Here is a 24,649-nt window from a genome sequence, read left to right on the forward strand (position 1 = left end):
GAGAGAGCGGGTGAGGGGCTCTCTCTGTTATTACCTACATGTCGGATACACTGTTATAATGGTTGAGTGTCACGGAGAGAGAGCGGGTGAGGGGCTCTCTCTGTTATTACGTACATGTCGGATACACTGTTATAATGGTTGAGTGTCACGGAGAGAGAGCGGGTGAGGGGCTCTCTCTGTTATTACGTACATGTCGGATACACTGTTATAATGGTTGAGTGTCACGGAGAGAGAGCGGGTGTGGTGTTCTCTCTGTTATTACCTACATGTCGGATACACTGTTATAATGGTTGAGTGTCACGGAGAGAGAGCGGGTGAGGGGCTCTCTCTGTTATTACGTACATGTCGGATACACTGTTATAATGGTTGAGTGTCACGGAGAGAGAGCGGGTGAGGGGCTCTCTCTGTTATTATCTGCATGTCGGATACACTGTTATAATGGTTGAGTGTCACGGAGAGAGAGCGGGTGTGGTGTTCTCTCTGTTATTACGTACATGTCGGATACACTGTTATAATGGTTGAGTGTCACGGAGAGAGAGCGGGTGAGGGGCTCTCTCTGTTATTATCTACATGTCGGATACACTGTTATAATGGTTGAGTGTCACGGAGAGAGAGCGGGTGAGGGGCTCTCTCTGTTATTATCTACATGTCGGATACACTGTTATAATGGTTGAGTGTCACGGAGAGAGAGCGGGTGAGGGGCTCTCTCTGTTATTATCTACATGTCGGATACACTGTTATAATGGTTGAGTGTCACGGAGAGAGAGCGGGTGTGGTGTTCTCTCTGTTATTACCTACATGTCGGATACACTGTTATAATGGTTGAGTGTCACGGAGAGAGAGCGGGTGAGGGGCTCTCTCTGTTATTATCTACATGTCGGATACACTGTTATAATGGTTGAGTGTCACGGAGAGAGAGCGGGTGAGGGGCTCTCTCTGTTATTACGTACATGTCGGATACACTGTTATAATGGTTGAGTGTCACGGAGAGAGAGCGGGTGAGGGGCTCTCTCTGTTATTATCTACATGTCGGATACACTGTTATAATGGTTGAGTGTCACGGAGAGAGAGCGGGTGAGGGGCTCTCTCTGTTATTATCTACATGTCGGATACACTGTTATAATTGTTGAGTGTCACGGAGAAAGAGCGGGTGTGGTGTTCTCTCTGTTATTATCTACATGTCGGATACACTGTTATAATGGTTGAGTGTCACGGAGAGAGAGCGGGTGTGGTGTTCTCTCTGTTATTACCTACATGTCGGAGGCACTGTTATAATGGTTGAGTGTCACGGAGAGAGAGCGGGTGAGGGGCTCTCTCTGTTATTATCTACATGTCGGATACACTGTTATAATGGTTGAGTGTCACGGAGAGAGAGCGGGTGTGGTGTTCTCTCTGTTATTACCTACATGTCGGAGGCACTGTTATAATGGTTGAGTGTCACGGAGAGAGAGCGTGTGAGGGGCTCTCTCTGTTATTACCTACATGTGGGAGACACTGTTATAATGGTTGAGTGTCACGGAGAGAGAGCGTGTGTGGGGCTCTCTGTTAATACGTTCATGTCGGAGGCACTGTTATAATGGTTGAGTATCACGGAGAGAGAGCGTGTGAGGGGCTCTCTCTGTTAATACCTTCATGTCGGAGGCACTGTTATAATGGTTGAGTGTCACGGATAGAGAGCGGGTGAGGGGCTCTCTTTTTTAAGACCTTCATGTCGGAGGCACTGTTATAATGGAAAGTGTGACGGATAGATAGCGGGTGAGGGGCTCTCTCTGTTAAGACCTTCATGTCGGAGGCACTGTTATAATGGTTGAGTGTGACGGATAGAGAGCGGGTGAGGGGCTCTCTCTGTTAAGACCTTCATGTCGGAGGCACTGTTATAATGGTTGAGTGTCACGGAGAGAGAGCGGGTGAGGGGCTCTCTCTGTTATTATCTACATGTCGGATACACTGTTATAATGGTTGAGTGTCACGGAGAGAGAGCGGGTGAGGGGCTCTCTCTGTTATTACCTACATGTGGGATACACTGTTATAATGGTTGAGTGTCACGGAGAGAGGGCGGGTGAGGGCCTCTCTCTGTTATTACCTACATGTCGGAGACACTGTTATAATGGTTGAGTGTCACGGAGAGAGAGCGGGTGAGGGGCTCTCTCTGTTAGTACCTACATATCGGATACACTGTTATAATGGTTGAGTGTCTCGGAGAGAGAGCGGGTGAGGGCCTCTCTCTGTTATTACCTACATATCGGATACACTGTTATAATGGTTGAGTGTCACGGAGAGAGAGCGGGTGAGGGGCTCTCTCTGTTATTACGTACATGTCGGATACACTGTTATAATGGTTGAGTGTCACGGAGAGAGAGCGGGTGAGGGGCTCTCTCTGTTATTACGTACATGTCGGATACACTGTTATAATGGTTGAGTGTCACGGAGAGAGAGCGGGTGTGGTGTTCTCTCTGTTATTACCTACATGTCGGATACACTGTTATAATGGTTGAGTGTCACGGAGAGAGAGCGGGTGAGGGGCTCTCTCTGTTATTACGTACATGTCGGATACACTGTTATAATGGTTGAGTGTCACGGAGAGAGAGCGGGTGAGGGGCTCTCTCTGTTAGTACCTACATATCGGATACACTGTTATAATGGTTGAGTGTCTCGGAGAGAGAGCGGGTGAGGGGCTCTCTCTGTTAGTACCTACATATCGGATACACTGTTATAATGGTTGAGTGTCACGGAGAGAGGGCGGGTGAGGGCCTCTCTCTGTTATTACCTACATGTCGGATACACTGTTATAATGGTTGAGTGTCTCGGAGAGAGAGCGGGTGAGGGCCTCTCTCTGTTATTACCTACATGTCGGATACACTGTTATAATGGTTGAGTGTCACGGAGAAAGAGCGGGTGTGGTGTTCTCTCTGTTATTACCGTTTGGTTCATTGTCACTATTGTAGCACTGGTGTGCTGTCCCCGCTGTGCTCTTACCTTTTTCTGGGTATCAGTCAGTGTCTAGTTCATGTGACGTTAGCTTATTCATGTCTAGATTCTGACTGAAAACTAGAGGGAGGATTCTCTTCATTGTTGCATCACTTCTAACAGGCTCTACTTGTAACTGAATGCATTACACGATGCCCGTGTCTGGTAAGTTGATATTTCTTGTCTGAATTCCATTGCACAGTACCGAGATTTTATCATAATTTGAAGCCTCAGAGCAACCAAAAACACGCATTTCTTGACATGAATAGGATTACGAGTACGACCGTATTGCATTGTGTGAGTTGGATCCTCGTTCATGTTTTATTAGGTGTATCATAACTATTTCCACTCCCTGAAGGAGAGAAAGCTTCAAATTATAGTTCCATCCTATCCCTTAGGAACACTCCTACACAAAGCGAGTTACATGGGAACATCATACAGCTCTCCTTTCTGAGTCAAGGTGGGATAAACTGTCATTTTTGTTTAGTGTAACGGAGAAAGAGCGGGCGTGAGATTCTCTCTGCTTTTACCTACATGTGGGAGACACTGTTATGTTTGATGCAGTGTCATTGTGAGAAAGTGAGTGTGGGGCACTCACTGCTATTATCTACGTGTCAGAGACACTGAAATGATTGGTTTAGTGTTACGGAGAGACATAGTGGGTGTTGGGCTCTCTCTCCGTTATTACTAACATATCGGAGACGGTGTAATGTCTGACTAAGTGTCACGGAGAGTGCGCGGCTCTCATTACCATCATGTCGGAGGTCTGTATTTTTGTCTCGATGTGGGAGACATAGGAATGCTTCGTTCAGTGTCACTTGGCGAGCGCTGGTGTTGTATCCCCTCGCGTGTTGTTACCTTTTTCTAGGTATCAGTCATTATCCAGCTCATGTGATATTAGCTTAGTCATGACTGGATTCTGACTGAAACCTAGAGGGAGGATTCACTTCATTGTTGCTTCACTTCTGACAGGTGTGACTTTTACATGTAAATTTTTTTTGAAAAAATTAATGCATTACATCATGCTCTTGCTGGGCTAGTTGATATTGTTTGAATGCCGATCGCACACTCTTCTCATTCCATGATTTTGGCATTTTTTGATGCCCCACTGTACCGAAAACAGGCATTTCCTGACGTGTATTCGAGTTTGAAATAATTACTTTGCCGTTCTGTTGAAGTATTCTTTTTAGGCGTTCATCACTCTATACCCATAATCAAGTTTATCAATTAGTAACTCGGACCTCTATTTGCTTCTTATTGTGGTCGGCAGCCTGTTGGGCATTGAAGACGTTTCAGTGTGGTCGAATAAGAGATTAGATTTTCAAGCATGCACCTGATCCGTGTATTTCGAGAATATTTTACATTCATCAGCAAAATATTACAGGGATATAGTTATTCGTTTCAATTTTGAAATTATGTCTAATTTTGTGTATCAGAAAACCTAACACCTGTCTTTCAGTCTTTGACTGGGTCAGTGATGTGGTGAATGAACCATGACAGGATGAATGATGAAGTACCCGGAGAAAAACCTGTTCCGTCTTCAGTTAGTCCAGCACAAATCTAACATGGAGCGACCAGTATTTGAACCACGGTATCCAGCGGTGAGACGCCGACGCGCTGCCGTCTGAGCCACGGCGCTTCTAGGTATTTTTTTAAAAAATCTACATTTTACAGTTCACAGTTTCGTAAGTATAGCATTAATGTAGATTAGTCCTTATTCGCATTGAGTTGAAGGGGTACAGGCTTGATCCTCGCAGGGGCACTGGAGCAGAAGTTACCAATCTCAGTCTTGTTCTCTGTGCGGCTGGGTTTACTGTTCATGTGCCATTAAGTTTAATCTTGACTGACTTCTCAGCTACACAGGACGAAATAATGAATTTTCCTTTTTAATTTTCTCTCTCGAGCTTCATAAAAATGTTTGAAATCCTCTGCCTAATACAGGGCATGCGTTTAATATTTATTTATTGGAGACAATGTAATATACTTGATTTTCTTGGGGAGAGAGGGAGAGATTAATTTCAGATTACTAAAATATTGCTTGAATAATGTGTGCCATTTCACCGTTCTATATTTGCATCAGTAGGAACAAAAATGGCGTTCAAGCCATTAAAAGGTCAATGTGAAAGCAACTAACATCGGTACGAACCGAAATGATAATCCTTTCAACCGGTAGTCACCGAAAGAACCATACTTAGAAGGCTGTAAGAAAAGAATGACAGAAGCTGATTATTTAAACCAATTATTAAGAAAAAAAGAGACTTCCATTAGAACATTCTTCACAATTCAGCACTACGGAGAGTAAGACGGAGTCGAGCAAAGAAAGAAGCCAGCTTATCAGATTTTAAGATCACATATTGACGGAGAATAAAAATCCGCGGCAGCCCGCTCAACGTCAATTTTAGAGATTGAATAACTGCGTGAAATTTAAAGACCAGCAAAAAGGAGTTAGCAAGTCTGGTACAACAAATACGTCACGGCTGGACTTAGAAGTTTTATATTTGTCTGATACTGCACATCGTAGACAGCAGAGTCCAACCAGCTGTCAAGTGGATTTGTAATAAGCACGGAGAAATCGCATTCGCTCGGCAAGCGAGAGAATTTTTACAAATAATAGCACAATTAGAACTACTATATCGAAACTAATCGTCCGAGAGCACATCTTATTCCGATATCATAGGCATTACGAAACGAAGATAAATTGCAAGATGACAGCATTAACTAATACATTGTATTATTCTGTTCCTAACGTACCAGAGATCACTATGATGTTGTAAAAGACCAAGGCGAGGACTACTCCGACTATGGTGGCGCTTTACGAGGTTGATGACCAAGGAGGATTGAAAGTCAGCTGAGAAGACGAGATGGACCCGATTACCTAAAGCAGAACCATGGAGCGAGGCCTACTATTCCCGATGACCAGCAGCGAGATGGCAAACAGGGCCCAATAAGCAAAGTTAAGTCCCCTATGAGTCGGTTTTTCGTAAGTAGAAACCTTTAATTTTGGCTATGTGTTGATATATTTTGTGACATTGTGCGTGCGTATAATTTATTGAAGTGTAATTACATGGATGTAGGTATTCATCTGATGTTATTGTCAATCCCATATATAGGCGTAATATACCAGTGAAAGCCGTTCGCAAATTTATCAATGTGGTGTAAGAGAAAGTAATAGATGTTTTTAATTGTTATCAGTGAAGTGTTAAAGTGTAATTTGAATGTCAATATACATGCGTGATGGCTTTATCGGAATAGCAAGCTAAGAGATCGTATTTAGGGAATATTTACGACGAAATATAGTAGTACAGCTTAGTATTGTGATACACTTTTCTTTGACACTATGACGGTAAGGATAATGTTTTTATATGTGAAGGCATCGTATTTAATGAGATGGGTGCTTGAAATGCATTGATATGGATATTACGTGATATTTGGAATGGCAAATGGTGAATGAAGTAATAATATAAGCGGATGTTAAGTTGTGATGGTGATATTTATTTTTATTTGAGAGGTTGGTCATGGTAATCTTCTGTGAGATGATAGTACGTGCAAATTATGCATTCTAAGATATATATTGAAACGTACTGCTTTCAATTGCTGTTTTTATTCCCAGATACACAAAGTAGGTTAGGATACGATATCAATGCCATCAACACAGTGTTGTTTGAGTATGTAGGATCATCAGATGAGCCAAGAGGCTAATAACGATAATATTTAGGCCTTCACTGAGTTATTTATCACCATTTTCAAGTACTCTCACACATGGTAACCTAATTCCTGATTTTATGTGAGTATGTTGACACATCACTGGTGACTTAGTCATTCATGTACGGATTTTTAGATGAAGGTAGAGTCTTCTAACATGCCAATATTTCCACTAGTGGTATAATTTGTTAGAAAGTTAATTATATACACTTGGCAATGCTACATTCAGCCAGACACGCACTTAAATTGAATTTTAACCATGGATTAAGATAATAATTATGTGAATTAACCACATAAGCCATGTGATAGTATTAATTTGAAATCAATCACGACTTAGAGCGGACCTGAATTTGTTTATATGGAGGTCAGATCTTATGAAACATGAAAAACAAAGTGAACTTTCAAGCATATTAGTTACCTGAAGTCCTCAGAAAACAGATATTGCTTTCCCATATGATTTTCTACTGTGTATGGACACAGATATTAGGTTTAGCACAAAGTGACATTCGTTTCACTAGTCATATTTGAGTTAAAGGTTAAATGACAGAACTTTAAGTGACTTTGAGGAGCAATTCAGCTCAGCGAGAAGAGATTCCAGATCTTAATGAATTATTTATTTGGCTATTTTCACTGCGTTCTACATTCTGTTTAAAAAAACTATAATCTGAAATGATGTATATAGTAATGAGTGTAATTTTCTTTTCATTTTTAACCAATTGGATGCATCTGATTCTTACAACTCTATTTAGTATGTTTTATTTGATTAATATATTTTAATTTTTCAATTGATTCTTCGAGCATTATTTTCATATGACTTAGATTTTCAACAGGCCAGGGTTAATGAATCGATAATTACGGCCTAGTTTTCAGCTACTTATTACGAGTTTTTCCAAACTTATATTTCTTTATCTCAACTTAACTGTAACTGATTGGGATATTTATAATATTACGAAGCTATCTACGTTTTGTGAGGCATTTCCTTAATATTTGGATTGAATAGTCAATAAAAGTTGAGTAGTGAAACTCCATAATTCTTTTAATGCCTACTTAGTACAAGAACTGGATATAAGACTGTAATAACTCCTTTTTTGATTGCGATTTCGTTGGCGACACATGAGAATCAGTTGAAATATCGTATTGACCTGATATTTGCGATTAAGTTTGGCGACATGCAAGCATGGTATCCGACTGATAGCGTGTTGGGGACGTCCTTCTGCGTAGGTTGCGATTTACCATAGGCCATCGGCGTACTTTCTCAAGCGGAACCCACAACCCAGCAACATTAATCAGATAGAATCATTTATCAAGAGCTAGTCTGGATCTCATGTATCCTCACCTGGACGCGGGAACGGTGCAAATGAATATGGCAAGTGTGATGTGATAGTAATATTGATGTGTCTATAGATATCTCAGCTTGGAGCTCATTTCTTTTGTGTGTACTTCTTGGAGCAATGTGAAGTGTGTTATGACGAAATAGGATCTGGGCATACTGCCTCGCAAGTTGTCTTATTGCCGACCGGACATCCAGTCCTGTTCAGTCACCTTGCTACGTTCTTAAATCACATAACCTCTCCGGACGTCTTAATGAGCAGTTGGCTTTGAACTGCGTGAAAGCACATAGATTATATTAAACTCTTTGTACTTTACGGCTAGCTCTCAGTCCACTTTTCCTAAAGTTTAACCTCTATTCCACCATCAGAATATACTCTAGAGAAGAAGAATTAGTTGTATTAAGCATGATCTACCACTCATAAATTTTGGCGATTTTTGAATCGTAAACAGACTATTTTGCAAGCATTTCCCAAATTAAGTTTATATTTAATCTGTGATTGGCTTCATACTCACGATTAAAATATATCTTGGTGTGTATGTTCTATACTGCTAATAATAAGAGTTGGCGTCTGCCTGATGAGGCGGGATAAAGGGAGTGGCTGTGTGGTTGCCATGGAAACGAGGGTGGGGCGACTGCGGTTGCCATGGAGATAAAACTTCAGGGCAGCTCGCCTTGCTGGGAGTTGCCAAACCTGTCACTGTCCCTGATAAGAACCTGATTGTATAAGAGTGATCGCAAATGAACGTCACCGCCTGGCCAGGTAATCTACAACAGATCACAGCGGTCAGAATGAAGGAGGGAACAAGAGAGGGGTAAGAGTATGTAGAAAGGAATGCTGGAGTGTGGCAACATCGTGAAATGGCACGTGCAGTGCTCTTCCCTCCAAACTTACCTGTCAGACGCCAACTTTAGTTAAGTCTAGTATAGATAGTGAACTGGGGAAACATCTGTGCGGCCTAGTAACTTGTCCTAAAAGTGGGGATACCAGTTTCTGAGGAATATGTGTGTGCATATCGGACAGGCTGTCTTTGTGCTCAGGAAGCAGGGACTACCTAATGTAATCCACCGGTTATCCTTAACCCGTTAGAGGTGAGATCCTCGTTAGGTATATGTGTAAGAAGGGTACATTCCTGCTTCAGTGAACGCTCTGAACGTTTCAAGTTAGGGAGTTCCACTTCAATTTAACGGACGAAGGAATGCTTGGAAATAACCTTTCAAACGAAATGGGAGTTCTACGGGAAGCTGTTAATATTAATGCAGTCTATGGATAGAGAAAGAATGTAAATCTGGCTGCGTCAGCAAAGAGAATTCCTCTTGATATTTTGTGAAGTTAATGACATTCGCTAAAAAAGATACGATAACGACGAAGAGTTGGGTCATTTAAGTATTTCTAACAGCTATTGAACATGTGAGGACAGGGTGCGGTGTAGGACTGTTCATCAAAAATTCTATTGAACGCAACGATTTTTTGTTAGTGAGTGAATGATGAGAGCAGACAGCCTCTGGAGAAATTAGGGCGAGAACTGTCTAGGTCTACTCACCATGTGAGGTGTGTAGACGAGGGACACTTTGACAAGTGTTGTGAAGCACTGAGTGGCGTGGTTGTTCGGGATAATAACATGGAGAGAATACTGTTAATGGGTGCTTTAGACATGTGGAAATAGAATTGAATGATATGTAAAGGCTAAGTGTAAATGTGGGGAAGATACGACAACCGGTACTCATGGGAGGGTAGGGGCACCAGATACATAGTAGATAACCATAACAATAATATTACAGTGTCTCCGACATGAATTTACTGTAATAATTAAGATAGCCCCACACTCGGTCCTTAATATTATAACCGACATTGAATTCAGGTAATAAGTTAAGAGTATGGGACTATTGCGGAGATTTCTTTATTGTACAAACCTATACCTGAGTTGTAATTACCTTAGTATCTCTAGGCGTAACACAGAGGGAAAGGAAGTCCGTCCGCAGAAGAATAAGGGTAGACAACCTCCAGGATAAGGAAGTTAGACTGAAGAATATGGGTATAATTATAGAAAATTTCTAAAGGGTATATAGTTAAGCGGTTGAGGATATAGATACAGAATGGGTGGCATACACGATTGTTGCCCTCAAGTCAATAGCATGCTATGATTATCAGCGATGTCGACAGCATGGCAGACGGTGAACTGTTGTAAGGTCTGCGCGCTCTCCACTGAAACATGGCTTACAATCGTTCCTGACAATCTCTGGCCAGCGCGGCCTTGAGGATAGATCACCCACCGGACGAGCTGTACTTTGCGATTCATCTCCGTTAATCATCTATTTAACGGAGACCGCGTAATGTTAGGAAGAGTGTCTCGAAGAGAGTGTGAGCCTTTCTCCCTGTTTTCATCACCATATAGGAGACACTAGTATTTGCTTGAGTGTCAAGTAGAGAGTGCTGATGTTGAGCTCTCTCCGTTTTACCCACCTGTCGGGGACACTGTAAATATTTTGTTGAATGTTTGGGTCTCTCTCTGTTATTATCCACATGTCGGAGACACTGTAATATTTGGTTGTGTGTCACGGAGAGAGAGCGGGTACGGGTGTCTCTGTTATTACTTACATGTCGGATACTCTCTTATATATGTCGGATACACTGTTACATTTGGTTGTGTGTCACGGAGAGAGACCGGGTGTGGGGCTCTCTCTGTTATTACTTAAATGTCGGAGGCACTGTAATATTTAGTTGAGTGTCACTTCGAGTGAGTAGGTGTGGAGCTCTCTCTTATTATTTACATGTCGGAGACACTGTGTTATGATGATGCTTGTTGTTTGATGGGGCCTAACATCTAAGGTTATCGGCCCACTTTCTCTGTTATTACTTGTATGTCCGAGATACTGTGTTATATGGTTGAGTGTCACGTAGAGAGAGCGGGTGTGGGGCTCTCTCTCTTATTATTTACATGTCGGAGATACAGTGTTATGATGATGCTTGTTGTTTGAAGGGGCCTAACATCTAAGGTCATCGGCCCACTTTCTCTGTTATTACTTGTATGTCCGAGATACTGTGTTATATGGTTGAGTGTCACGTAGAGAGAGCGGGTGTGGGGGGCTCTCTCTCTTATTATTTACATGTCCGAGACACTGTGTTATGATGATGCTTGTTGTTTGAAGGGGCCTAACATCTAAGGTCATCGGCCCACTTTCTCTGTTATTACTTGTATGTCGGAGACACTGTGTTATATGGTTGAGTGTCACGTAGAGAGAGCGGGTGTGGGGCTCTCTCTCTTATTATTTACATGTCGGAGATACAGTGTTATGATGATGCTTGTTGTTTGAAGGGGCCTAACATCTAAGGTCATCGGCCCACTTTCTCTGTTATTACTTGTATGTCCGAGATACTGTGTTATATGGTTGAGTGTCACGTAGAGAGAGCGGGTGTGGGTCTCTTATTATTTACATGACGGAGACTCTTGAGTTCTATAGTTGAGTGTCACTTCGAGAGAGCGGGTGTGGGGCTCTCTCTGTTACTACCTACAGGTCGGAGACACTGTGTTTTATGGTTGAGTGCCACGTAGAGAGAGCGGGTGTGGGGTTCTCTCTGTTACCTCCTACAGGTCGGAGACACTGTGTTTTATGGTTGAGTGCCACGTAGAGAGAGCGGGTGTGGGGCTCTCTCTGTTACTACCTACAGGTCGGAGACACTGTGTTTTATGGTTGAGTGCCACGTAGAGAGAGCGGGTGTGGGGTTCTCTCCGTTACCTCCTACAGGTCGGAGACACACGCGTTTTTTGATCACTTGGGGAGCACTGGTGTGGTGTTCCTTCTGTGTTCTTGCCTTTCTCTCGGTATCAGTCAGTGTTCAGCTCATGTGAAATTAGCTTAGTCATGACTGGATTCTGACTGAAACCTTGAGGGAGGATTTTCTACATTGTTCCATCAGGTTTGGCTTGTAATGTAATGTATTACCGGATGTTCTTGTTGGGCTAGTGGAGATTGTCTATCCTTGACTTAGCATGATTTTATCATATTTTGATACTTCAGAGCATCCAAAAATCGCATTTCGTGACTTGAATTCCTGTGTAAAGTTGGATTATTTTGCCGTTCCGTTCAACGTGCTATATTTTACCTGTGTTGATTTGAATAACTCTATACCTATGTAACCAGGAACTGATTTGTTGACTGTTCAATGCTTATTAATGTTGCAGGAAGACAGTCTTGCATAACGGCAAACAACTGGATGAAGGAAGGTACGGAGGATTAGAGCGCTATTGGCATATTAGATAAGTCATCGAAAGTCACATATGGACCCATGCTAAGATCTTCTAGATAGCATTTACTATAAAAATGACAAGGAGGTGGAATTGATGAGATTTCTGCGGATATACTGAAGACATTGGGTGGGGACATAGTACGATATCTGAAGTACTTATTTCATTATTGTTTAATCGGAGGAGCTATACCATATGAATGGAGAGTTGCTATTGTAGTCCCTTTGTATAAGGGAAAGGGTGATAGACATAAAACTGAAAATTACAGGCCAGTCAGTTTGATATGCATTGCATGTAAGCTTTGGGAAAGCATCCTTTCTGATTTTATTAGACATGTTTGTGAAATTAATAAGTGGTTTGATAGAAGGCAGTTTGGGTTTAGGAAAGGTTATTTCACTGAAGCTGAACTTGTAGGATTCCAGCAAGATTGATTGACTGATTGTTTGATCACAGAAAAAGGAGATAAATAGGAGTGAAAGACTGATGAGATATTGGGAAGAACGAAGAAGTGCTAAACATTTTAGTCGAGATCCTAAGGGTCGGAAAAATAACATAAATCAATAAATAAGTAATCTAAATTTCACATTTTTTGCTGTTGCATAAGTGTAGCATGAATGTAGATTACGTATTATTGAGTTTTAAGGAGTACAGACTGGATCCTCGGAGGGGCACTGGAGCAGAAGTTACCAATCTCAATCTTTTTCTCTGTGCGGCTGGGTTTTAAGTTCATGTGCCATTAGAGTAATCATGACTTTCTTCTCAGCCGCACAGGGCTAAAGAGTTACATTTTCTTTTTAATTTTCACTCCAGCTTCGTAAAAGTGTTTCAAATCGTTAAATATTTGCTTATTGGAGACAAAGCAATATTTACTTGAGTTTCTTGGAGAGACAGAGAGTGAGGTTAAGTTTTGATTTTTTTATTTATTTATTTATTTATTTATTTATTTATTTATTTGTTTATTTATTTATTTATTTCAGATTACTAAAATATTGTTATGTGATGAATGTGGCAAGTGTGGATTTTTACTTGTATATGGTAGTAAAAGTGATTAAATGTGCTTGGCTGTCAATTGTTATGTGTGTAATTCTTCGGTTGCAAAAGGAATGTGAAGTGTGTTATCACCAAGTAAGATCTGGGCACTGCTTTGGAAGCTATCTCATTGTCGAGCAGAGATCCAGTGTTATTCAGTCACCTTGTTGCGTTCTAAGATCACAAAACATCCCCTGTCGTTTTAACGAGCATTTTGCTTTTAGCGAGGATAAAGGACGTGGGTTATATTAAAATATACGTACCTTAAGGGTAGCTCCCTGTCAGATGTTCGTAAGGTATAGAAAATTCCCTAGAAGTAAATCTATTCCTTATAGACGAGGAATACATGGGAACAACTTTGCGAACAAATTGGAATTCTACGGGAAGCTATCATTGTTAATTCAGCCTATGGAAGGATGAAAGTAAAACTGGTTGTGTCATCAATACAGATGCGTCTGGGTGTGTAAGAGATGTTAATGACATTCAGCGAGGGAGCATGACGATGTGTTGGGACATCAATAAGTATTCCTTATAGCCGAAAGAAAGGTGAGGGCAGATTGAGGTTTAGGACTGTTCATCAAAAACATAATTGCACACAACGAGTTTCTGTATATGAGTGAATGATGAGCGCAGATTTAGCTGCTGGAGAAATTAGAAATGGAAGTAACAGAGATAGCCCCATACTCTTCCTGTAGTATAACCGACTTTGAATTCAGGACATATGTTAAGAATATGGGAATATTGCGGGGATTTCTTTATTGTACAAACCGTATCTTACCTGTAATGAACTTACTGTCTCTAGGCCTAGCATAGATGGAAGGGAAGCCTGTCTGCAGAGGAATAAGAGTAGAAAATATCCAGGACGAAGATATTAAACTGATGAACATGGATACAATTAGTGGAAAGTTCTAAAGGGTACATAGTAAAGAGGTTGAGGATATAGATCAAGAATGGGACGCATGCAAGGATGGTGCCCTCAAGACTATTACAAGCCATGATATTCAGCGATGTCTACAGCATGGCAGACTGTGAATCACTGTGAGGGCTGTGCGCTCCCGACTGAAACATGGCTTACAAGCTGTACATTGTGGTTCAACTTCGTATGTGATCTATATAACGAAGGTCGTGTACTTTAAGGATGAGAGTCACGGAGGGAGTGTGGGCCTCTCTGTATGTCTGTCAGTTTTCATCACCACATCGGAGAGGCGGACCTACATGTCGGAGACACTGTAAAGTTTGTTTGAGTGTCACGGAGAGGGAGCGGTTGTGGGGCTCTCTCTGTTATTACCTACACGTCGGAGACAGTATAATATGTAGTTGAGTTTCACGGAGACAGCGGGTGTGGGGCTCTCTGTTATTACCTAGATGTCGGAGATGCTATAGTATGTGGTTAAGTGAACGGAGAGGGAGCGGGTGTGGGGCTCGACGTTGATATGGACTTGCCAACACAAACCCGAATTTATGAATATCTCTGTTATCATAGCCGGTAGGTAAAAATGTATAAGATATTAATGATCGTAAATTTATTTCTTTACAAATTTAGTTATGTAGTATTATCGATAGGCTAATAATACCATATGTATTTAAGAATTAAATGATAGGCCTTCCACTAAACTACCAATTTACTCATCGGAAATACAATTACTTGTAGCCTTGATGGTAGGGGCTCATTCCCCGACTTCGAATATCGATTTTCATTTAATTCTGTTCATCCGTTTTCTCATGATGCGCGTATAAACATACGTAGAGACGGACAGGCAGGCAGGCAGGCAGAGACGAGAGTAAATTTAAAGTACATTTCCATGTAACTGTGGGCACGACTGATGTAGAAATACCATTTCTTTTAAATTCTGGGCAATGTACAGAAAGAATATATTTCTACAATAGAAGAAGTTGTCTCTTATGTTCTTTGATTCTGTTAATTATCGATGCGAGTGTTCAGCCTGAAACTTACAGATATGCCCCTGTCCCCTACAACGAGCGGAAATTGGCGGTGTTTTCGTAGTCGTTATGGTCGGTTTCGACTCTATTTACTCGAGTTTCGTGGAGAAGAGTGGATTAACGGTTTATTTTATTTCAAATTACTGTTGTATTTTTTGATATATGGCAAGTGCGGTGTGCACCGTTGTTTGGTAATACAAATGGTACATCTATAATTCCCACAACTCGCAGCTCGTTAATGTTTTATGTAATTCTTCGTCTTCAGGATCAAACTTTACTTGCGCTTAACAAAGAGTAGACATTGTAGCCTTTTGTTGATTGTAACGGAGAGAGAGCGGATGTGGGTCTCTCCCTACCCATATTTCGGAGACACTGTAATGAGTGTCACGATGAGAGGGCGGATGAGTTGCCTATCTTTATTACTCCGTACATGTTGCAGTTACTGGTGTGCTAGGTTCAGAGACTTAGAGGAAGCGCTGAGTTCTGGTGTTCACTGGTGTTCTTACCTTTTTCTCCCTTTGAGTCAGTGCCTAGTTCATGTATCATTAGTTTAATCATAAACAGGTATTGACCCAAAGGTAGAGAAAGGTTTCTCTTCAATGTTGCACTACCTCTAGATTTACTTTTTGTAATTTAATATCTGACAATGAAACAGGAATTTCGTAAGGAAATCGCAGTTCAAGAAGGTGAAATAATACCACTGACTCTGGCTAAGTTTCGAACCGGATCTGGTTAAGATATATGCAGTAGAAAATGTTCATTTTGCTTTGTGAATGCAGTAGTTTTCTAATTCGTCATTTGTTTAATCGTGACGAGTTTGTCAATTCGCGCTAGTGAGATAAGTAAGACGGAAATACAGGTAATATTTCAATATTCAGATTACTTCCTAATTTCTTTCATCTAAATTTGACTTTTTCCCAGCGTGAACATTCTTGCCTGATTAATAATCGCTACTTATTTGGCTACTTATTTGCATTGTTTTGAATGGTGAAGGACTGGAATTGCCGAGCAGAACTGGAGTGAAAGTTACTAACCGTACATACAGTCCATTGCTCTTTAATGGCTGAGTTTTTGTTTCATGTATCGTCAGTTTAACCATGACTTAACTCTTAGCCACAGAGGGCGAATGATATATATATATTTCTTTTTCCACTTGTACAAAAAATTCATAAAACTGTTGACTGTTGCATATAATATTCTTTTCCCCGGTTCTTCACTTGAAGATCCACAACATTATTTACTTGATTTTCGTGGTGAGGGAGTGAGTTTTCTTTTATTTAGATTACTGAAATATGATAATTGTGGCGTATTTACGGTAGTAATAATAATGCATCTATTATTGTCAGAAATTTTCAGCTCCTGTGGTATCGTATGCAATTCTCCGCCTGCAGTTGTACTGTTTACTAACGTTTCACCTAGCGTAACTGCCCTATAGGCAACCTTGTTGTGGTTGAGCAGACATCAAGTCCTCTTCAGTTACCTTAGTGTGATCTAATCCCACAAAACATCTCAATCAATCAATGAATCAGCCAATCCGTCAGTCAGTCACCACTGATCTGCACTTTTGGGCAGTCGCCCAAGTAGCAGTTTCCCTACTTGTTCTGCACCCAGACTTTTCTTACATAATTGCAATTAATTTGGTTATTTACAGAATATCATCCTTAGTGGTAAATTATTCCAATCGCTAACTCCTCTTCCTATATACCAATATTTGCCCCAATTTGTCCTCTTGAATTTCAACTTTATTATCATTATCATTATTATATTGTGATCTTTCCAATTTCATTGCGATCATTTAAGAAAAGGCTACGAAAACAACTGATAGGGAATCTGCCACCTGGGTGACTGCCCTAAATGCTGATCAGCAGACATTGATTGATCTTTCCTACTTTTAAAAAACACCCGTCTGACTCATTCGCCTATTAATATCTTTCCACGCCATCTCTCCACTGACAGCTCGGAACATGCCACTTCGTCGAGCAGCTCGTCTCCTACACATCGGATACACTATGGTGTTTGAGTGTCACAGAGAGAGAGCGAGTGTGGTTCTCCCTCTGTTTTGTCTACATGTCGAAGACACGGATACTGTTTGGTTGAGTGTCTTGGAAATAGAGCGGAGGTGGGGCTCTATCTGAATTACCTAAATTTTGGAGAGAAATGTAATGTGTGGTTGACAGTCACGGAGAGACTGCGGGTGTGGGGCTCTCTCTGTTATTACCTACAAGTCGGAGACACTGCATCAATACCTATAGTATTTGGTTGAGTGTCACGTCGAGAGAGCGGGCGTGGGGCTCTCTCTGTTATTACCTACAAGTCGGAGACACTGCATCACTACCTATATTATTTGGTTGAGTGTCACGGTGAGAGAGCGGGTGTGGGGCTCTCTCTGTCATTACCTACATGTCTGAGACACTGTATTACTAGTATTCGGTTGAGTGTCACGGAGAGAGACGGGTGTGGGGCTCTCTCTGTTATTACCTACATGTCGGAGACACTGTATTAGTAGCATTTGGTTGAGAGTCACGTAGAAAGAGCGAGTGTGTGGATGCCTATGTTATTACCTATATGTCGGAGACACAGTATTACAAGAATTTGGTTGAGTGTCACGGAGAGAGAGCGGGTGTGGGGCTCTCTCACTTATTACCTACATGTCGGAGACACTGTATTACTAATGTTCGGTCGAGTGTCACGGGGAGAGCGTCGAAGTTGGCGTCGTACTTATCTGCCCTGATATTTTAATTTGCTCTCTGCGGGTGGCAACCAACACCGTATTTCTGATGTCGATAGCTCATACTGAGACATATGACAAGAACAAGGAAAATTTACTACTTTAGCGATAGTTTAATAAAAGATAAACGCACAGAAATCGGTTTCGCATTTTTTGGAATGCTTATATTGATACTACAATGACCTCCAACTATTGCTCAGTCTATAAGAGAACCTTGGCCGTGATACTTGAAATCAATTAGAGTATATAGTATGTAATGTTTCAAAAATGTTGATTTTCTGATGTTACTTTCAAAAAGTTAAAATGTATATATCTTATTCAACAGTTGGTGTAAATCACTTAAATCAGGCGACGTATATCATATTATACGTGAGAGCTCAGGAAAAAGAAGAGATCCAAATTCTAAGGGCAGAATTTTAAGTCCACTTCATGATTTTTTAATCTGGTCCAATGTTTTTGACTGGTATTGTATATTTTCTTCATTCTGGTAATGGTTTTCAGTTACGTATTTCTACTTGATGATCTTACTACTTGCTGTTCTATTCTATTCTATTGAATTTTAGTGCATTTGTGTGAATATTAGTATTGTACGGTTGTACGATAATGAATACGGTTTATTTTGAATTTCTGTATGGATTTTTCGTTTGTGAAGGTTGTCAACACTGCTATGATGGAATGGGCATGCACTTTGAGCTAGTGAATCAACAGTTGCTATGAGGCAGCGTTGGATTGGCACCATACGTCAAGATCTAGAAATTGAACTCATTCATCCGCATACGGACATGGCGCACAGTAGAAGAAAGTGCATTGAATTAGAGCAACAATGAGATGAAGCTGTGTGAGTGAAGATAGCTGCTGTATGTGATATTTGAACATACAGAGTTATCTTGACTCGCACAGCTTTTCTCAGTCTAAATAACCAATGAGGATGTCTGGATCCGTGGCTAAATGGTTAGTGTGCTGGTCACAGGTGTCCCGGGTTCGATTCCCGGCAGGATCGGGAATTTTACCATCATTGGTTAATTTATCTGGCACGGAGGCTGGGTGTATGTGTTGTCTTCATCATCATTTCATCCTCATCACGACGCGCAGGTCACCTACGGGAGTCAAATCAAAAGACCTGCACCTGGCGAGCCGAACATGTCCTTGGACACTCTCGGCACTAAAAGCCATACGCCATTTCATTTACCAATGAGCCTCCTTTTATATTTGTTCTTTTATTAAAGAACCCATGAAACCCATGAAGTTACAAAATTGATTTAATGTTCCAATAACTCACTAAAATTATATAACAAAAAGAAATTTTTGGGAAAGGAGAAACTTTATGTGTTTAAAATACTTCTGAAGGTATAGTGAGATTATTATAATAGTTATAACCTTGTGAATACTAAAGTTCAGTAGCAGGAGCACAATGAATATAAACAAATATTACAGCATTTTCTATGATGTTCGCGTACAAGTCCCCTTAAAGTAATGAATGAATTTGTTGATTTTTTGGTACTCTATGGACAAGGTTACAATCTTTGCTTTACACCATTTTAATGTCAGTCATTAATTCAGTAACTTTCTTTCTCGTACTCCATACATCACAACTAATTTTTGCTTGCTTAATTTATTGTGTTTTACATTGGACATCGAGTGTCCTAGGAGTTATGACCGCGTATTAAATTCACATTCGTGTATCTATTCAGTGATAAAATTGAAGGGTTTGAATGTCATTGAACTATAGGTGCAGGATTGATTTCAGATTCACTGCGGCACGATCTAGTCAACTCAGGCGCTGCTGACGAATTGGTGTTGGTAGTCGTGGTGTTGGAAGACCTGGGTGGAGTGTAGGTTATACTTTACTCTATACTCACTCGAGTGTTCCAACACCACCATCTGGCCTTATAAAACCACTGACAAGTATCCAGATGTCGTTACCGTAGTCCGAAACGTCACGTTATACAGAATTCATTCCTATCCATATTACGAAAACAGAAGAAACGTACCGCAGAAATATTGCAGTAGTTGCTCATTGTGTAGCCTATGGGATTTCAGTTGTATTACTTCTTCCTTTCATATATAATGGCAACACCTTGAGACATTGATATTTACTTACTTGCCAGCTAGTATATTTCGACTGTAATAACATTCCTTCCAGTGTTAGCGTTTTCTTTTTAATAACGCCTGAGCGTAAGATTCTCATTATCCCGCCAGCACCTTGCTGTTGTATATCGAATATGAATATGATATTTGGGGAATAGGTGTGAGTGTGTGTTTGAATCCGCTTTTCAAACATATTCCTCTAGAATATACCGCAAGGTTTGATGGAGCATCATGGGGAGAGAAGCTACGTGGGGTTCCATTTTTACATAAATGTCGGCGACACAGCAATATTTGGTTCAGTGTCACGGGGAGGGAGCGGGTGTGGGGCTCTCTATGTCTTTACCTACATGCCGGAGACACTACATTGTTTGGTTGAGTGTCAATGAGAGAGAGCGGGTGTGAGATTCTCTCTGTTGTTATCTACACGTTGGAGACAGTATAGTATGTGGCTGAGTTTCACGGAGAGAGAGCGGGTGTAGGGCTCTCTGTTAATACCTAGATGTCGGAGATGCTATAGTATGTGGTTGAGTGTCACGGAGAGAGAGCGGGTGTAGGGCTCTCTGTTAATACCTAGATGTCGGAGATGCTATAGTATGTGGCTGAGTTTCACGGAGAGAGAGCGGGTGTAGGGCTCTCTGTTAATACCTAGATGTCGGAGATGCTATAGTATGTGGTTGAGTGTCACGGACAGAGAGCGGGTGTGGGGCTCTCTCTGTTACCTGCACGTCGGAGACAATATAATATGTGGTTGAGTGTCACGGAGAGAGAGCGGGTGTGGGGCTCTCTCTGTTGTTACCTAGATGTCGGAGGTACTGTCATGTTTGGTTGAGTACCACGGAGAGAGAGCGGGTGTGGGGCTCTCTCTGTTGTTACCTGCACGTCGGAGACAATATAATATGTGGTTGAGTGTCACGGAGAGAGAGCGGGTGTAGGGCTCTCTCTGTTGTTACCTAGATGTCGGAGGTACTGTCACATTTGGTTGAGTACCACGGAGAGAGAGCGGGTGTGGGGCTCTCTCTGTTATTACCTACACGTCGGAGACACTAATATATGGTTGTGTGTCACGGTGAGAGAGCGGGTGTGGGGCTCTCTCTGTTATTACCTACATGTCGGAGACACTGTATTGTTCGGTTGAGCGTTCAGGAGAGAGAGAGAGATCGGGTGTGGTGTTCTCTCTATTATTACTTATCTGGCAGAGACACTGTAATGTTTGGTTGAGTATAAAGGAGAGGGGGTGGTTTTCTTGCTCTCTTTCTTGTTACCTACATGTGGGAGACACTATTGTTTGGTTGAGAGTCACGGTGAGGGAGCGGGTTTTTTGCTCTCTCTCTTGTTACCTACATGTGGGATACGCTATTGTTTGGTCGAATGTCATGGAGAGGGGGCGTTTGTGGTGCTTTCTCTATTATATGCATGTCGGAGACAATGTAATGTTCGGTTGAGTGTCACACAGAGGAGAGTGTGTGGGGGCTCTCTCTGTTATTGCCTACATTTGGTATATATTAATGTTTGCCTTAGTGTTACGGAGGTTGATTGTATTTAAACTCGATGTATAGTATTATTTGCTACATGTAGCACTTAATATTGTTAAGTTGGTGTCATTGGGTCTCAGAGGAATTAGAAGCGCCTCGGTGAATTTCTGGACAAGGGATTATTTAGAGAGGTATTTAGCATAACGAATTTGGATATTTTATTTCTTTCTTTTTCTTTTATCTGAAAAATCTGAATGAGGAGCAAAGATAGAACACGTTATTTGTGAGCTCGGGAGCTCTAAAACCGTGTCTGGTACTTAGAAATGCTGAATGAGATACATAACTTGAGGTAGTTAACAAATTGTTCATTAACATAGAGAGATTTGCTCCAAGCAGGTACAGTGCACAGGGGTCTTGAGTTCCTAAATACCAGTGTATAGCCTCGCAGAGGCAATCGGTTTCTCGTGACAATAACAATTCTACCTCACATTTAAATGTTAATGTACAATCACTGTTCCCTAAGTGAATTGACACAAGAAACAATTTTTGCTTTGATGTGAATTAACAGAGGCATAATTGCCCATACTACGTGACCTTCATGTTAATAGAAAGGTCGCACATAACCAGCCTTAGACAAACGGCAAGCAGGCGAAACTCCAGCACGCTTTATATAAATCTCTAAAAACCCTGAGTGGGATAACGGCTCGAAGCTACAGAGGCTACTCCGATACTACACGGGGATGACTCAACGAAAAAGAATGCCAATGCAAGGTTTATTGGGAAACAACGGAGCGTCAACGCTTCCTCACATTAAATTTTTCTCGTTAGGGAACTGTAAGGGAGTCCTCTGACTTCGTGCCGAAAAACCTAAATTTAAACCACTAGCTTACTAAGTTGCATTAAAAGAAAAACGGCTGAATACTTCCCCTCAAACGACCGCAGGCGCTATCACATGCATTGATAAATTCTGCCATTAAGTTGTGTCGCTCAGTCTTCCTGAGGCAGGCATCGCTTCTGCCTGCTGGGCTCACGTCAAGTCGCTCACCTCCGCACTGGCACAATTCAGCAAAGATGGCCCTAAAATGCCCTGCTTTTATAGTTCCATTAGCGGAAGCTTCCAAAACTCTCTGCTGATAGGCTGGATTCCTTGATTCCTCCCTTCCGGTTTTAATTGGCTAGATAAAATATTTCCAAGTATCTGAAAGGTTGATTACAATGGAGGGAGAACGAGGTGAAGTTCTGTCAACTTAAGTACATTAACAAAAATCATAAGACTCAGGTTTAGCAACTCCTAGAATAAACATTACTATATCATGTAGTTAAAAATCTATGGTGTAGCCATCTGACAGTAGGAGACTGAATTCTTTGGATGTTTAGAAGTTCAAATCTGCTGACCTAGTTCAAATAGTCGGAGAAGGTGTACAATAAACTATTTACACTTTGAAATGAATAAACAGAGGCATAACTGCCCATACTACGTGGTCTTAATGTTAATAGAAATAATATTTATTTCAATGTTAGGAGAGTATTAAGGATACATTGTTATAGCAGAGTTTTACCGTCCCGTCCTCTGTAAAGGGGTGAGATCACATTATCATATTAATGTTGTTTCTGAAATTCACTTTTATTTCTGCAATTTGTGTCACCTGTTTCTTAACTGAGCAGGGTTTGGAGGAAAACATCTGTGAGTAAAGGTTTTTTTCACTCTTCACTCCTCTTGTTTTCCTACCGTGACCTGTTACCGTGCGTGATTTTATTTTCAGTTGATTGGTAAGTTTTGATACTGTTCTGAATTCTAAATCAAAATTTAGTATAAATTCAAGATATGTTTTGTTCCTATAGTGTCCAGTGTCTATTAGTATCTCACTTGGCTTTTTCAATTTTGAATGTCATACAGTAGTTAAGTCAATATTTTTCAGTAAGTATATCATCCCTATTAGCTCTGATAATTATCTAATTATAATTAGATTTGAAGTATTCGAATCATGCATTTGGTCTTGTGTTTTTGATCATTATTTTACTGCCCTTCAGTGACAAATTTATTCTAATTCGTATCATCTACGTATCTGAGAATTGTCTAATTATAATTAGAGGGAAGCATTATAATCATGCCTTTGGTCTTTTGTTAACTGTCCTTCAGTGATTGAGTTTAATTAGAAATGTATGTGTTTCTTGTCATTTTTGTCCAGTTATCTTGGTCGACAATAATGTGTATTAAGCCCTGTTATACGGAAGTAGTTCGTCGTGGCGCCAACGTATGAGGAGGGTTCTATTCACTAATACCTATTTTGTGGTGGGTAATGGATTGATACAGTATGTGTGTAGGTGAAGAAGCGTATTACAAAAACCCAGCTGATGATTAGCCAACCATGGTAGATAACGTCACAGTCCATCCAGGAATGGATTCGGGGGTCCTGTGGTGAGAAGACTACTAGGCTGACCTTTCAGCCAAGCAGACGGACTAATTAAGATTGAACCGGTAGAGAATGAAGCGAGTGGATGAATTAATGAGTGGGGAAGATTTTAGACCGGATTTTATGTCTTGAAAATGTAATCAAGTCAAAGTCAGGCATTTATACAATTGCAGGTATAGTTCCTCTAGTGCACCGTCACTGCGTTAGTAGTGCTTGTAGTGGTGTCTCAACGGCGCACTAGCCGTCAGAGTCTTGTGTACGTGTTGTAATCAATCGTACAAGCACACTGCTATATTCGGTTTAAAAATTTCGTGTTGCTATTTCTAGTCGAGTGCAGGCCTTGTAAGGCATAGCCTGTGTACTGTAAGTTGTAGGGATATAGGGGAGAGCACAAACACCCACCCCGGGCAGTTGGAATCAACCAATGAATGTTGACATCCACGACCCGGCGGGAATCGAACTCGGTATCTTCTGAACCGAAGGCAAGTACACTGACCACGCAGGCAACGAGTCCGAATATACTGAAGTGAAACGCTGGGAATTCCACGTTTGAATTAACCTACAGGTCTGGATTTATCTTTTTTGATTACCGGATGTGTAATTGTAATAGGTCAGCATTTTGCTGTTAGTACTACTTGGCTTCATATTTCTACATTTATGCGAGACAAGAATAAAGAATAACTTGAAATTCAAGTAGTTAACTTCAAAATGAAGGGTATGAATACGACCGC

The sequence above is a fragment of the Anabrus simplex genome, chromosome X (genome assembly GCF_040414725.1).
Source record: "Anabrus simplex isolate iqAnaSimp1 chromosome X, ASM4041472v1, whole genome shotgun sequence".
NCBI lineage: Eukaryota > Metazoa > Arthropoda > Insecta > Orthoptera > Tettigoniidae > Anabrus > Anabrus simplex.